Source organism: Limulus polyphemus, unplaced genomic scaffold (assembly GCF_000517525.1).
Source record: "Limulus polyphemus unplaced genomic scaffold, Limulus_polyphemus-2.1.2 Scaffold523, whole genome shotgun sequence".
NCBI lineage: Eukaryota > Metazoa > Arthropoda > Merostomata > Xiphosura > Limulidae > Limulus > Limulus polyphemus.
The window spans coordinates 377,274-391,116 of NW_013666133.1; positions in this window are offsets into that span (position 1 = coordinate 377,274).

The window sequence follows — 13,843 nt, forward strand, 5'->3', positions numbered from 1 at the left end:
ATCAGGATATTACTGAATTAGAAAGTGTGTTACTTTAAAGGATGACAACGTGTTGGTAAGAGCTGAAAGCAAACATGACATTGGATGACACTCTTGTTCTGACCTGAGCTATGCTAACTGAGCTCTGGGGAATGAGAGTTTCCAGATGAAGAAGAGGGCATTTTCTATTTGTATTAATCAATGTTCTTTCTTTTTCATCGCTGATGAGAAATTATTTCAAAATTAAATAATTATTCGCAACTAAAAAGAAATAGATAACTGCCTCACTTAAGGCACGGCAGGACCTTAGGGCGCTCAACTCGCAATCTGCTGGTCGCAGGTTCGAATCCCCGTCCCACCAAACATGCTCGCCTCCTCAGCCGCGGGGCGTTATAATGTGACGGTCAATCCCACTATTCGTTGGTAAAAGAGTAGCCCAATAGTTGGCGGTGGGTGGTGATGACTAGCTGCCTTCCCTCTAGTCTTACGCTGCTAAATTAGGGACGGCTAGCGCAGACAGCCCTCGTGCAGCTTTGTGCGAAATTCAAAACAAACAAACAAACAAACCTTTTGTTAAAGTAGCCACAGATAATGTTTTGCTCAGTTAAAAGAAAATTCTGCCCACAGAAAATCTCTAATACAAAGGAAAAATCTTATTCATGATTTAGTTTTTAAAGTTATCAACTACATAATTCACTTAAGTTCTTTGATCAATTAATTTAACGCAGGATTGATTAGTAGATGTTTTAAAAAGTGTCCATTCATAAGAGTTAAGCCTTCTAATGGTTTCATTTTGTAGCAAATGATCCTGAAATTCGAAATAAGGTAGGAAAATATTTTAAATATTGTCTTTGAGATAAAAGAGCGACCTCATATTATTATGTATGGTGTTTCTAGTTGACACTATATAACAGTTCATAACTACTATTTCATTACTGCATAAATAAACCTTGTGTATATGCAGAACGTTTAAGAAAATAACTCAAATAATTAATTAGATTGATGTGAGTTTTGCTGATTTGAGATTAAGTGATCTTGTCTAAGGACATTTCAAAAACTTTAAAAAAATCTTACAACGATTCTAAATTCCTTTACAACAGAACTAACCATTTGACTGTTACGAAGATTATGGCTATGGTAGAAGTAGATGACTGACGCCGCCGCACCTCTAGAGTTCGGCGTTCTAAGTACACGTACAGTCTGTAAATACTCCTTAAAACAGTGTATCTTGAAACAGACTGTTGGCACGTTTATCCTTAAAACAGTGTATCTTGTAACACACTGTTGGCACGTTTATCCTTAAAACAGCGTACCTTGAAACAGACTGTTGGCACGTTTATCCTTAAAACAGCGTACATTGTAACACACTGTTAGCACGTTTATCCTGAAAACAGTGTAACTTGTAACGCACTGTTGTCACGTTTATCCTTAAAACAGTGTATCTTGTAACACACTGTTAGCACGTTTATCCTTAAAACAGTGTAACTTGTAACACACTGTTGGCACGTTTATCCTTAAAACAGTGTATCTTGTAACGCACTGTTGTCACGTTTATCCTTAAAACAGTGTATCCTGTTTTAAGGATAAACGTGCCTAACAGTGTGTTACAATGTAACTTGTAACACACTGTTGTCACGTTTATCCTTAAAATAGTGTATCTTGTAACGCACTGTTGTCACGTTTATCCTTAAAACAGTGTATCTTGTAACACACTGCTTATCCTTAAACAGTGTATCTTGTAACACATTGTTGGCACGTTTATCCTTAAAACAGCGTATCTTGTAACACATTGTTGGCACGTTTATCCTGAAAACAACGTATCTTGTAACACACTGTTGGCACGTTTATCCTGAAAACAACGTATCTTGTAACACACTGTTGGCACGTTTATCCTTAAAACAGCGTACCTTGTAACACACTGTTAGCACGTTTATCCTGAAAACAACGTATCTTGTAACACACTGTTGGCACGTTTATCCTTAAAACAGCGTACCTTGTAACACACTGTTAGCACGTTTATCGAGATTTTGAATTCACAAATATAAAAGTGTTGTTTAGCACAGGCTGAAAAGACACGGCAACACAAGTAGGCTACACTCGCATCCGTATAAGAAACAAGGGAATGGCAGTTTATTCGACAGTATCCACTACAATACTTGTTAATATTCTCCACGAAAACTATATGAATTTATGCTTTGTTTGTTTGTCGTTTTGAAATATCACCCGAATCTCAACATCGTAGTTTTTATTCAAATATGTAAAGACACGAAGTATAACAAATGTATTATTAAAATTAGGTCACCTGGTAGTTAAATCCATTACTATGTGTATTATTTAATTTTACATAAGTTAGTTAACCCTATACCTATTTCCAATCATTTAAAATAAAAAAAAACAAACCCATCTGTTATATGAATTACCACGTTAAGATGTTAGTACACAGTTGTGTTGCTACAGCTGTCGAAGGAGACCGTTGTGTGGTATATGATGCCATGACAACGACTGACGGAGAGTGTATTTTGCTACAGAGAAACACAACGAAATGTTAGGTCCTCTAATCTTTACTTAATCAGCTTAAATTAGTTTTTTTTTTGGGGGGGGGGGAGACTTATTGCATACAAAGAAGCTAGTTAATACCGCGTTACGAACAAAATAACAGTTCTGCTCCTATACATTACCGTTCTTCGTCTGTTAAAGTTCAAGAAGTGAAACGGCTTTATTTTCGTTCTACATTAACGGGTTTGAGATGAATGTTACTATATACAAACGTTATATTATCTGGATATAAACATGCTAGATAGCCAGACATAGATGGAATTAGTTAGAGTAATCTTTGTTGCTAACTCTCCCTAGTCTTCCCTAACACGTATTAGCAAGTCAGTGATCCAAATCTCTTCAATATATCTATATTTCTGAAGAAACGGTTTTCTTCATTTTGTTATTTATGCTTCAGAAAATGCACCATATACAATGTACGTCCAACATTATCCGAGCATGTATAATATTCTCGACTGTGGCAAAAACAAAATATGAATACATAAAATAAATCAGAGAAATATGTACGTCTAACTATTTTTAAAAAAAATCATCAATGACAACATCAAGTGAATAAATAAATATATAATTATGTTTACTGCTATGGTACGGGTTTACAAAGACTGCATATGTAGAGTTACTGCAGTTTGAATATAATGGCAACTAAAGAAGTCATAAAACATATCTTATTACTTAAAGATTTTAAATTTTCGTCTATTTTAAGCGTTTGTCATCTATAAAATGGCAGTAGTTAAGGGTGTTTTAAAGCTCTTAGAAACTAACTACTTTTTAACAGAGTATTCTTTATCAGTTATATGTTCCTGAGATCAACAACAACAATTAATTGTATGTACAGTATAATTCAGATCAGACCAATATCTCTTTGATCTAATTCTACAAGCTACTAAATCATCTCGAATACAGTATATCTAAAAGAGTTTCGTAATTTTTTAATATATTTTGTAATTGATTAGCAGTATCATACCTTCAGAATTTAGTGCTTAAGTATATTTTTTTTGTAAAATGCCAAACCTTATCATTTAATGGTTGAATACTTTCATATTTTAGAAACGTTAGAGAACTTATCGATTATTTGCTTGTGTTATGATGTGTTTAACGTGTAGATGGAGGAGTGGCATTTCGTCAGTTGGATATTTTTCAGATCAATTTCCTGAACATGTTTTCGTTTCACATTTTATTCTTGAAGTTTTGATCGCTCTCGTGATATTGAGATACTACATGTTGAAAGTTTGTGCGATAGTTTTACGAATAGAAAATTTAGCTTTGACACAGTCAGTGTTTTTGTTCTGGATAGCTTAGAAAAATTGTTTATATTGTGTTTTACTATCATTATTATATGTATGTATGCTACCATGCCAAAACTGTATGGACATGTAGTCATAGTGGGGACAGCCCTTAGTGATCGCTGGTTTCATTATGGAAACCATTCGCCCTACTGTACTGAAAGGCTTCTTTGTAATTGTTTTTCTACTGACTCAGTTTTATTCCGTTGTGTTGTTAGAAAACTGAAAAACAGAAATAATTCAAAACTATATTTTAAAAATCATAACCATAAATACACCAATGAAACACTATTCAGAAATCTTTATTACTTTTGTAACTTTAATATGAGTGGATATTTGAAATTGCGTTTTGTATAAGAACAACAAAGAATATGAAAGTGGTTATTATATAGATAAAGTAAAATAACACTATCGAAAGAATAATAGCAATGCAAGAATATTGTCGAGTATATTCCTGTCCTAATGAGTATAAAATTTTAATCGTTGAGTTTGATTATTCGAGTTGATAGACAATAAATTCTTAGTTCACGCATCAATTTATTGCTCCTTATAATTCTTCCTTAAGGCTTCTGTTTTTGATTGTATGATATAGATTTTCGTACAAACTGTAAATTTTACATTATCTTCAAAGAGGTTCTAAATTACTCACTGTATCGCGATGTATTTGTTAAAAAGGACTTTAACTTTTTCCTACAAAAAAAGTACTTTGAAAAAAAAATGTGTGAGAGTGAAATATTTAAGTTGCTGTATGCCATTTTTTTTCAAGATTTGTATAACTGTTTGGCTACTACGCCACCTTTTGTTAATAAAAAATGTTTGCAATCATCTTAATTTTTCAATTTGACTGACTTAGTTGATATCAAAATCTGTTATTCGTTCTATTAGAGGTTTTGTATCGATATTTTGTGGATAAATCTCTCTTTATATTTCCTTATAACGAATAAATGAGGTTTTTGAATAACGCAACTAGATCTAGTGCCCATGATTCCTTTACCTTTTGATTTCTATACAGTGCAATACAAATCATGTTAGGTTATGTTAGATTAAATCATGACCAGCTGAATATTGAAGGCATGTTTTCTTTATGTTACACTTTCCTGAAAATTAGTGTATGATAATATTTTTACTCCAAGTAATCTGTTCGTCTAAAGGTGTAACACCACATAAGAGTGAGTTCCTAGACCCATAGTGTCGAATTAACAGAAAAATTAGAAATATATGTTAGAATGTTTATAATTGGTTAACTTTCGATTCCTTCACGAAAATAAACCAATAGTACACACTTTTAACTTGAGAAATATCTGAAAACATTATTTTTTTTATTATATGAAAAAGTGTTGTCATTACCTTTCGCATTAAAACACTATTTAGATACAACATTAATGTAATCACTATTTAGATACAACATTAATGTAATCACTATTTAGATACAACATTAATGTAATCACTATTTAGATACAACATTAATGTAATCACTATTTAGATACAACATTAATGTTATCACTATTTAGATACAACATTAATGTTATCACTATTTAGATACAACATTAATGTAATCACTATTTAGATACAACATTAATGTAATCACTATTTAGATACAACATTAATGTAATCACTATTTAGATACGCAGTGTTACTTATAAAAATACAGTTAGTTGTTAATTTGTAAAAAAGTCTGTTTCTGTTACATGAAGTACAAAATTCTACCAACATTTTAGTCAAGACGGTTGGCCAACCATTTGAATTTATTTGGTGATTAGCTTATTAAAATAGTATATTGTAATTTTTTTAAAGGAACTATTTATGGTTGTCAAAATGCTTATTTCTGAAACTAATTTCAGGCAACATTTATTTCAATGGTTTATTTTAGCTTTTTAAACGTGCTGGAGTTTGTTATTCGAACATTAACTAACATGCTACTGGTTATGACCTCCAGTTCTTCTGCCCCCCCCCCCCAGTGGCACAGCGGTATGTCTGCGGACTAACAACGCTAGAATCCGGGTTTCGATACCCGTGGTGGGCAGATCACAGATAGCCCATCGTGTAGCTTTGTGCTTAATTACAAAACAAAGAAACCAGTTCTTGTAGTCTTTATCTTCATGTTAACGTATAGAAGTACATTACTGTACTTCGATGTTTGTAATTCGACTAAAACAACAGACACACAAAATTACGTACGTTAGCGACAACCTTATGAGATATGTTATTCAATCAAGAAGGGTTCTCCTATAACCTGCCTTCTTTATCATTTTTGTGCATATTTTTTTTTGTATAGCTGTTTTTGTTTTTTCTAAAGGAAACAGTTTTGTATTAGAAATTAGCCATCAAGTTATAAATCAATGTTTTATAGCAGCTATAAAGTAAAAATATGAAAATAATGACGGAATACTATATTTGTCAAGTGCACTCATATTCGAATTCGATTAGCCACTGACCAGCAAGTTAGTTTCGTACATATTTGATTAATTTCATTGGTTTATTATAGAATCAACTTTTGAAATCACGTGACTTAAAATTATACACATGTTAATTGTCTTTAAAAAAATTCGTTTTATTCTACTATTAAAGTTATGTGTACATATATTTGTTTGGTTCTGTTTTTAAAGGAAAGACACATTGAGTTATCTGCTGTGTCCACTGCGTCGAATCGAGCCCCGGATTTTAGCATTGTAGACTTACTGCTGTCCCACCAGGAGATTGTCCAACATGGCTAGGTGGTTACTGCGCTTGACTCCCAATCTGAGGGACGCGGGTTCGAATCCACACCAAATATACTCGATCTTTTAGCCTTGAAGTCGGTATAATGTGACGGTCAATCCCACTATTCATTGGTAAAAAAGTAGCCCAAGACTTGGCTCTGGGTGGTGATGACTAGCTGCCTTCCTTCTAGTGTTTTACTGTCAAATTAGAGACGGCTAGCGCAGATAGCCTTTGTGTAGCTTTGCTCGAAATTCAACACAAACAAACAAACCCACCAGGGGGCATGTATATTTATAATTTATATAATTTCGACATGTTTTAGTTTATATATATAAATAGTGTAAAATGAGCAAAATTCTTAAGTTTTCCTCCAACAATCTAATGACAGAAAAATAAACAAAGACGACAACTAACACATTTCTACTTGTTCTAAAAGTGTATGTCGAACTGTATCAATCGTGGGTGGATTAATTTATATCAGATTTGTTTACTTATATTTCAGGATTTTCACATAAAAATATTCAAATTGTTATCTACTCGTACTCGTCACTAATTTTGAACTGATAGACTATATGGACGGCGTCCAGTCAATAGCCCACACGACAAACTCTTGGGCTTCTCTTGCTTTACCGAATAATGGGATTCGACCGTCATTCCTTTTAGCTCACCCACGAGCCCAAAGTGAGCAGTGCGTTTTTGCGGTAACAAGCTGTGAACCACGAATCCATGGACGTTAACCACAAAACGACGTCCAGTCAATTTTTATTAGAACACAGATACTAAAGTATAATGTAATAATAACATCCTTACAACAATCATATAACGAATTGAGAATACATCCATCATACTGTAACATGTGACTCTAAACAATAAATTGTCTTATTGAAGGAAGTATCTTAAGTCATTTTATTTAGCGAAAGATAAAATCCGTAGAAGTATAGAAGTATCAAATTGTCTTATTGGAGGAAGTATCTTACGGGTCTACGTACAATTTAATTTCAAAAGATATAAATATATATGATGTCCAATATAAGATGTCACGCGTGTTTAAACGCACACCATTGCCAGCAGGATATTTAATTCAGAAGTTTTAACACAATGCTTAAGCTGGAAGGCATTGGTGCAGAAAGTTTACAAGCCTAAAGCAAACAATTCACTTCCTCTAAGATCAAAACAGAGTGGTAACTACATTTTCTGCTCACTCAGTCTCTGTTTATCTTGACTTTGTAGTTAAATATTTGGAAGCACTTTGAACCACTTGAATGGGCATAGAGTGTAGTGAAAGGAAAGAAAAAACCAAACCGAAAAACTTTTAAAAACAGCAGGTATTAGGTAGATGGGCTACATGTGTCTTTCAGTATGATTTCACAAAGTAAAAGACACTTGCTCATGATTTATTTTCTTTAAACATTTTATGTAAAATTAGGTACAACAAAAGCATACTAAAAAAGAAAGTACAGGGCGCTTCAGACGTTCACTTGCAATTGCCATTGACCTAACTAAACCCACATCGGTGAACATATTTTATGCTTGTGTTTTTGCCAGTAAAAGCGACAAACAAACAAATTAAAAACTTTATTATTAAAAAGCAGGGACATTCCGATATCCTTGTATCACCACAGGAAATTCGCTGAAAGGAAAACAAACATCTTTTGGTATAATTTTTAGGAAAAATCTTTGTGTTATGTAACAACAGAAATTGTATGTAAATATACTTGTTGCTTTTGCTTTTTTGTTGTTAAGTACAGAACTATACAATGGGTTATTTGTGCTGTGCTCAGTACAGGTATTGAAATCCGGTTTTTAGTGTTATAAGGCGTCAAACTTACTGTTGAGCCACTAGAGGGATTTGGTGCTTATTTGTACCAACCTTTCTTGATCCACCTTACAACTCTGCTGCCATCTATGAACATATAAATCATTAATAATAGTAAATTGACAAACAACGATTTATATGCATAACAAAAGTTACTATTTATCTAAATAACATACTACATGTTTCAACAGAACATTCATATGTGTTATTATGAAACATGTAGTGTGTTCTCAACATAAAATAACTCTCATTATGCTTCTAAATCGTTGTTTATCAATTTACTATTGTATTAGTTTTATGATTTGCTTGTAGTTATGCACAAAGCTACACAATGGGCTACCTGCGCTCTGCCCACCACGGGTATCGAAACCCGGTTTCTAGCGTTGTAAGTCCGCAGGCATACCGCTGTGCCACTGGGGGGTTAGTTTTATGAGCTTTCGACACAAGTATTTAAATCATTAATGTTATCACATTCCCTTTAATCCTTGGATGTGATTTCGAACTCGAAGCCTTGATAATATTAAATATGCATAAACGTAAACATCAACAATTTTACTGTTAGCTTATTTCATGAAATGATTTTCAGTGAAATCTCGATTTTCTTTTTCTTGACTATTTTCTAAAAGTGAAAGAGCAAAACTCCCAACTTGTAAAAAAAGTCATATTGTTTCATTCACCAAAAAAAAATAAGAATATAATATTAATTTGAATTTAAAGATATAACTGAAACTCAAGTATGTGTTCAGTGAATCAATATGTTATGTAAATAAAATACAGAGTCAAGCTAGCAAACTTAAATATATATTGACATTGTAGAGAATGAGGTCAAAAACAACGTTATTTTTAGTACTGATAAAGAAAGGACAAACATGTTTGCACATTTCCAAGACATGTGGACTATCCAGAAGACATACACCCACTCGTAGAGAAATGCATTGTGGAAAAAACAAACTTCAATGACACACTAACATAAATTACAATTATACTTTACTGAGTTGTTCGATATATATATCTTTATACATAACATAATGATAAATAATAATCATATCACTAAAGAAATCACAAAATTCGATCATAAATCAATCTGAAATAAACAAGTAACTTGATCTTGACTGATTTCAAAATACTGAAACGAATAGTAATGTTTTATTTCATACATGCAGGGTCGTGTCCACGCGGTGGCGTGAAGTGCAAATCCCCATTGGAGAGCTCTTCCCCCCAGCAACCCACATCTGATATGTAGTCTTTTAAGGTTTTTAAAGCTCCTACATTCTGACTCCCACTGATATAAAGTATTAATTTTTTCTGCCCCCCCAAAAAACTAACTCTTTGCCCTCTTATTTCTCCACATATAAAAAATCCTAAAAACGCCACTGTTTACGTGTATTAAACGTATATGACAAAAATGATGTAAAAAGTCCATATACACAAATAGACAGGAAGACATGTTAGAGTTGAACTGCTAGCAACTGTTTGTTTATTTCTTTGTTTAAGCGCAAGGCTGCATAATGGCTCGCCCTCAAGTGACTCAACTATATGTCTGAAGACTTATAATGCTAAAAATTGTGTTTTGATGCCCGTGGTGGGCACATCACAATTAGCCCATGGTGTAGCTTTATGTTTAATTACAAACAAACACAATGAGTTATCTGCGCTGTTTCAGTCGTAAGAATCGAACTCAGAATGCTAGTGCTATAAGTCCTAAAGTTTACAGCTGAGCTGTCGGAAAGCCAATCTGTAACTGATTCAAATATTTATAGCATAAGTAATTTACACATATAAAAACAACATATTATTTTCCCGTATTTCATAAAAATGACAAATGTCAAGGTTATCCTATACTATATTGTATATAGTATTGTATACACTATCCTTTACAAACTAACCAGACATTTTTATTATTTCATTCAGTTGATTTCTTCATTAGATCAATTAGTAGAAACACCCGCCCTCCGGGCAGGTATAACTGCTAGTTTCTGCGTATGGCTATTGGGCCTGCGGCCTTTTCTGGAATTGTCTGACAGTTCTACAACAATGTACTCGTACTTGACATTCAATAATGTTCACCATCCATGAGAAAAAGTATTTTTACTGGTGAGTCATTTTACCAATTCAAAATTCGTATAAGAAACGAGGTTGATATTGTTTGATAAAACGTTCTTGATATTCATCCAATGATCAGAGTTATTAATTGATTACATCCTTCTATATAACGGTGTTTTGTCAAATATTTTTTACAACACCAGCTGTTTTAACTACTGGAAGACTGTGGTTAGATTGCTATTGGTGCTTATAACGTATGCTGCAATAAATGTTTAGATACATATATTATTTTGAAACTCAAAATGTGAAGTAAATTTCATACAGTGTTTCTTTTTTATTAAGAATAAATACATGTATTTAGATTACTTCATAATGAATTTACGATATCTGTTAATGCAGTTTACGCAAAAAAAAGTATAATTTCATTAAAATATAGTTTACTGAGAAGTAATCCTTTTCGATTCATTATTGTGTACTCAGAACAACCTTATATATATATAATCAAAACTTTTATTTGAACAGTATTCCACAATTATTTCTGGTATGTTTCAGGTTTTATAACGCTATAATTCGGCGTACACACATCAGACAGCCAATTGGGCAACTTTGCGCTAAAACAAACAAACCAAACCCTAAATTGCCAAAACTGAACTAGTATTTTTGATTTACCTAAATGCTTATTCTGTTTTAATAACAACTTATAATGACACTAGAGTCGCATATTCTTTAATACAGCAATCTACTACCTATTTGTGCATAAGAAGAAAATATAGATTACAAAAAACTGGGTATCCTAAGCAAATAAATAATACAAACGTTAAATTCATAAACCGATAATTTATTTCTTAACTGCAATTCAACGCTAAAGAAAAATAACAAATTCATTTCAAGGGTTTCTGAAAAGTTTAAGATAAAAAAAACACGGCTTCAATTTTCAGATGGTCATGATTCACTATTGCTGCCTAATATTCTGTTGAATAACGGAGTAAAACATAGAGAACCAAGCGTGAATGCTAGGCCTAGATATAATTCGAATTGTATTCTATAAAACAATAGGTAACACATACAGTGAAGAAAGCGTGAATGCTAGGCCTAGTTATTGTTCGTATTGTATTTTAGAGAACAACAAGGTAAAACACAGAGAAACAAGCGTGAATGCTAGCCCTAGCTGTTATTCATATTGTATTCTATATAAAAACAAAAAACTGGTAAATCACAGAGATATATCAACAGTCTCCTTCGAAGAACAGTTTAAAATGTGTTTTAAAAGAAACAAGACCAATACCGAAATATCGGCAAGTTTATTCGCAGTTGTTTCAAAATCATGTTTAAACCCATTTTAAAGATTTTATCATCCGCCATTTCATCCTAGTTTACATCTCTTACCATTCCACTGAAAGTCAAACTAAAGTGACTACATTGACATACTGATTTATCTGAGATTGGGCCTGGCATGGCCTGGTGATTAGGGCGTTCGACTCACAACCTGAAAGTCGCGGGTTCGAATCCCCGACACCGAATATACTTGTCTTTTCAGTCGTAGGGTCGTTACAATGTGAAGGTTAACCCAACTATTTGTTGGTAAAAGAGTAGCCCATATTATGTTAAGTATTACAATTTTGAATGGTCTGAAACCGAGCTAACTGATAATTTAAATTTAGTAGTTGTTAGATTGTACTTTGGATTTAATAGATAAATAAATGCCGATATATTTCCAATTTATTACATTTACCAACAAGATTTATACACATAGTTTTCCATTTTAATAAAAATATGTATTAATATACAAACAACAATACAATTTACAATAACAGTTATTACAAATAGTTATTACAAACAATGATTTATATACAAAAGTTTTACAAACTTACAAGCAATATAAAGTCTTTTTTCTAGTCTAGAACTTTCTTGATATCTTATCGAGGGTTCACGATGAGCGAGTTAATTTCGAGTTGAAGTAGGTGCGATTCGCTTAACGGGAACTAGCTAGCTTTGTCCTTCGTTATTCACCAGCCACACACGCCGAGTTTTCCACGATGAAGTTATATAATGTTTTCGTAAAAATACTAACGTTGAATGAGAATCCACTGGAGTTAAATGATTTGTAATGTTCGAACTTTGTAAATGTTCCTGGTCAAATATCTGAAGTTTTCCGATTAATAAGCGCTAATCATAATTATAGTTATAGCTTCCGAAGTTTATAGCACACTGACTATAGCAAACTAATAATAGATACTGTTTCTTTGGCGCGTCGCGTTGGTTATGTTTATAGACGTGTAGCCAGTTTCTCGAAAATTCAGATTACGTAACAATACTAACACGTTACACTAGAGCTTACGTAAACACGTATATTGTTGATTCTTACAGTCGAGAATCTTCTACAACTTTAGAGAATAGGCGGGGGTTTTGCAATACATAGTTAACAGTGTAAGTTATGTACATTTCTAAATATAAATTTAATTCAAGCAAACATCGATATTGAAATAAATATATAATAATAAATCCGTCACACCCAAGAGTTGGCGGCGAGTGATGTTGATTATTCGCCTTCCATCTCATCTATCACTGCTAAATTAGGGACGACTAGCCCAGATAGTCCTCGTGAAGCTTTGCGCGAAATTCAAACCAAATCAAATCAAACTCTCTGAGGTAATTCTAGCTTTATGTTTAGTGAAGAGGGTCAATGTTCTTTATATTATGACTGTCGTTACATTAGATTTTGTATAAATTAAATTGTATTATTTCATGCCATACGTAATTGGTTGAGTTTACTTCTCGAATGTTATCTATAAGTGTTTGCCAACTAATTGTTAGCTCACTCTAAGTATGAACAAACGTGTATATATGTTATCCACAGTGTTACTTCGATAACCAAGACGTATCTTTCTAGGACACAAAGAGTCACTATCATCCTAGTAGAGTTAGGATTTAATAAACTAATAAAAGTAGTTTTAAAATTTTAAATGATGTTTTGAATTTTTTCTCTCGATATTTATTAGATTGACTGGCTAATATGTACAGGGAAGTCGAGTTCTATAAATAATGCAGCTTTATTGTTACAGATTTAGTGGTGCATACTTTATTTACAACAGACGGAGCAATTTTAATCTACTTGTCTTTGCTTTAAAACTGGAATCATAATTTTAAATTGTTGGACAGTTAATAAAGTTAAAAGCAGAGATAGAGAGAATGATCCTCATTTATTTATTGTTAAATGCAAAGCTACACAATGGGCCATCTGTGGTTTGCCTACTTCAGGTATCGAAACTCGGTTTTTAGAATAATAAGTATTCAGTTTTACCGTTGAGCCACCGGGAGGTATACATTTGATTTGTTGTTACGCTCAACGTGACACAATGAGGATACCTGTGCTGTGCTCACAACGGGTATCGAAGTCCGCTTTTAACGTTATAAGTCTTCTGACTTACTGCTGAGTCACTGGGGGGGTCATTACATTTGAGAGGTG